This window comes from Triticum aestivum, chromosome 6B (genome assembly GCF_018294505.1).
Source record: "Triticum aestivum cultivar Chinese Spring chromosome 6B, IWGSC CS RefSeq v2.1, whole genome shotgun sequence".
Lineage (NCBI taxonomy): Eukaryota > Viridiplantae > Streptophyta > Magnoliopsida > Poales > Poaceae > Triticum > Triticum aestivum.
The window spans coordinates 567,520,150-567,524,353 of NC_057810.1; the positions used below are offsets into that span (position 1 = coordinate 567,520,150).

A 4,204-nucleotide genomic window follows, 5' to 3' on the forward strand; every position below is an offset into this window, starting at 1 on the left:
CATACGGATGTATATAGACATATTTTAGAGCGTAGATTCACTTATTGTGCTTCGTATGTAATCAATTGTTGAAATCTTTAGAAAGACAAATATTTAGGAACGGAGGGAGTAGTTAGGAAGTTTGCGCAACTTTTCGTAGTGTGTTTTGTTGATGGAGCATTATTGGAATTTGACCGTGGTGGGGGCCATTCTCTCCCCTATTTTTCCAATCAAAAATTGCCAAGTGGTGCTCGTCCGTAAAACCTACTCCTTCTATTCCGATTTACTCGTCGTGGTTTTAGTTCAAATAGGTAGTAGTACCTCATTCGTGATGTAGCAATGCTGTAATCGTCCTATAAGCATGCACATCCTTTTGTCTCCCTACGTACGTACGCATGCATTGCTGTGCATGTACGTATGGTTTCCAAGTTGCCAATATATGTATCACATACGTGCGTGTACTGCAAAGTCAGCTAGGAGGCCCGTTCCAAGTTGCGTGGCTGGGTCCCGGAGCTCTATATAAGCAAGGTGTGCAAGGATTGTAGAGATGCAACTAACCAGCTCCAACAATGGCCGGCTCTCAGAGGGAGAGAAGCAAGGACCGATCCTCTAAGAAGCTGTTGCTTCTCCTGCTGTGCGGCTACCATTCTGGGCTCGGCTCCCCTGACGTACTGCAGGGCGCAGTTGGGTCACTGACAGGTGGGCTAACTTGCTTTTGGGCCCACCTGTCAGTGGCCCAACTGCGCCCTGCAGTACGTCAGAGGAGCCTCGTCCTACCATTCTGTGGTTGCTCGTGCGTGGAATAATCCACATGGCTATAAGGTTGCCGGCAGGGCGGAGCCCATTGGGCCGACCCGTATGCACAGGAATACGGGTGAAAAAAATCGCTAGCAGTACCTATTAAGTAATAAAGCCCAGTGCATCAGGGTGGCCCAAGAGCTGTGCATCAGGGTCAGCCCGTTTCAGCCAGGCCGCCGCACTGGCCCAACGCAGGAGGACACACGTGCGGGCGTGTACGCACGCCGGTTCGCTTGCGGATCCATCTCTCTCACGTACTCCATTAGTTTTCTCTAAAAAAAGACCTCTTCACGTAGTGACGTACGCAAGCCTAATAGATCCACCTTTTTCCCCATTATATAACAAGACTAATCGATCCATGATGGATTTATGTGGACGCGTACCATACTCCATACGCCCCCTGCGTATCGCCATCCCGTACACATGCGGGAGATCGGCAGCGGCCGGACGCCACACAGGCTGGGTCCTCACACGGTGACGACGCGACGCACGCGAGCGACGCTGCACGGCATCGGCCGGTCCGGCTCTCGGTAATTTTCGCATCATTTCCAAATTCCAATCTTGAATCTTTGTCTCTATGTGCGTCCATATAGGATAGATTACAAAAGCCACAATTGTGGTTGCACCTTTGTCTTGCTTTTCCTAATTTTGTTTACAAACTGCAACAATCATGTATAAATTTGTAGCAAATACAATAAATGACTATGTTATAGCAAAAACATGGGGCATTTTCTAGGGTTATAACTTTTAATTAGATTATATTTTTTGTCTATAGAAGTCTTCATGTCTCATTTGTAATTTGTATTTGTCAAATACAATACCATGCCTAAGTTTCTCTCAAAAGAAAAGCAGCAATATGTCCCAGAAGACATAAATTGGGAAGAGGAGGTTCAATATGATCCGGGCAATCACCTCAATGATGATAGTTTGACTGATGATGTTATTTTTATGTGGAGAAGGAAGAAATGAAAAAAGGTCACCAATACTTAAGTGGTTGAGTATTTCATGGCTTGGAGGAATAGAACCTACTAAAGGTAATTTCCAGTTTTTAGCCATCTAAGTATTTTCATTTGGGCATTTTATTATGTTCTACTGAACCATGTAATCCAACGCTGTATTTTGGAATTTGGAAATGCAAGTCCTTTTCAAGTAATTGTGTCCATTGTTTTATCATTATAGTAAACATTTGATGGCTACATTTTTATTTTTACAAATCGCCTTCTATTATATCCAATAATGTATGCTAGAACCTATGACACACACCTTTAGTCAATACATCCTTGCTTGAAAATTTTATGCCTTGTTAAAGTGGTGCATCGGGTAACATTTGCTTCAGCTCCGCCTTGCCGCCATCGGCTCATGGAAGGCTGAAGCCGTCTGCTCGGGTACTGCATTCTATCTAGGATATGAGACTGAGATTGAGACTAGATTTCAGTGGGCTGAGACTTAACGAAGTCTCAGTCAGGTAACATAACATGTAAAAAAAAACTAAAAATAATTTGTTGAATGAATCTCAATATAAGATCTATGAATATTGGATCGACTGAGACATAACCAAGTCTTAGTTGATTGAGATTTAACGTTCTATATATTCATGATTGTACTGAACATGCAGTTCCGGCTACAAGTACAATTAGCTATCGTCGATCCTGTGCAGTTTTTACCGTTTGTTAATTTTGCAGTAACGCCATCGTCATCCAGTGGAGCTACGGTGCCGCTAAACCACCGGCATGGCCCGTGCTCGCCGGCACCATCCGCAAAGGCGCCAACCATCCTCGAGCTGCTCCAGCATGACCAACTCCGAGCCAAGTACATCAAACAGAAGTTTTCTGGAACCGCCGGGCTCCAGCCGTTGGACCTTACCGTGCCGACCACCCTAGGGTCGGCCCTGGACACGCTGGAGTATGTCATCACCGTCGGCATCGGCTCCCCGGCGGTGACCCAGACCATGATGATCGACACCGGCAGCGACGTGTCGTGGGTGCGCTGCAACTCCACGGACGGGGTGACGCTCTTCGATCCCAGCAAGTCGACCACGTACGCCCCGTTCTCCTGCAGCTCCGCGGCGTGCGCACAGCTCGGCACCCAAGGCAACAACTGCTCAAGCTCAGGGTGCCAGTACAGCGTCCAGTACTTCGATGGCTCGAACACCACCGGGACGTACGGCTCCGACACGCTGGCGCTGAGCGACGCCGACACTGTCACAGACTTCCACTTCGGTTGCAGCTACCATGAGGAGGACATGGACGAGGAAAAATTCGACGGGCTCATGGGGCTCGGCGGCGACGTGCCGTCTCTCGTGTCGCAGACGGCGGCAACGTACGGCAAGTCCTTCTCGTACTGCCTCCCGCCGACAAATAGCACGTCCGGGTTTCTCACGTTCGGCGCGCCGAACGGGACGTCTGGCTTCGTGACGACGCCGATGCTCAGATACACACAGGCGCCGACATTCTACGGCGTGCTCCTCAAGGACATATCCGCGGGGGGAAGGCCGCTCAGAATACAGTCCTCCGTTTTCTCCGGCGGTTCGGTGATGGACTCGGGCACTGTCATCACGTGGCTACCAAGGAGGGCCTACTCGGCGCTCTCGTCGGCGTTCAGATCCGGCATGACGCGGTACACGCGGGCGGCGCCCATCGGCATCCTGGACAATTGCTACGACTTCACCGCTCTGTCCCGACCGTCGAGCTGGTGTTCGACGGCCGCGCGGTCATGGACCTCGATTTTGACGGGATCATGATCGAACACTGCCTGGCGTTCGCTGCCACCAGCGACGAAAGCTTCATCGGCAACGTGCAGCAGCGGACGTTCGAGGTGCTGCACGACGTCGGCCAGGGCGTCTTCGGCTTCCGGTCAGGCGCGTGCTGATCGTTTTCGGCGACAGGCGCGCGTGTTTGCCATGCAAGGGACACGAAGGCGAAGGGCTCGTTCGAATTTCGGGTGCAGAATAATGTTGGATTGATGCTTTCGATTGGCAGGGATCTTAGATTATACTAGGAACAAAAATATGTCCAATCCAAACAAAATTGAGTCACATCAGAGTGCGTCCAAGCAAGCTCTAAGTGGCTCAAATTTGTCAACGTTTTGCGACAGCAACATGACGCTATGTTTTGCGCATATAGCCCGGGCTCATCTGCAGTGAACAGCAAATACAAAAAAATACTAAAACAAAATCGAATTTTGTCTGGATGGAAGATGTTTCATGGCGTGAGGTCCATGCTAAATTTCACCTCGTTCGGACATCTAACTAGCTCTTAGCAATAAAAACAAAATCGGTCCGAATGGTATATGAGTAGTATACTGTTTCACATACCTTAAATTTGTGTTTTTTGTTCACATCTACTCGAATGCCCAAACGATCTAAAATTTGGAATGGATCTCACGCACTGAAACATTTTCCATGGAAAATATCAGATTTTTTGAATTT

The 4,204-nt window shown here is 48.7% G+C and overlaps 1 pseudogene; it reads left to right on the forward strand.

Annotated features, from left to right (window-relative positions):
* The first annotated feature begins 548 nt into the window (after nucleotides 1–548).
* Nucleotides 549–3,696, forward strand: LOC123134430 (aspartyl protease family protein At5g10770-like; annotated as a pseudogene).
* Nucleotides 3,697–4,204: the final 508 nt, after the last annotated feature.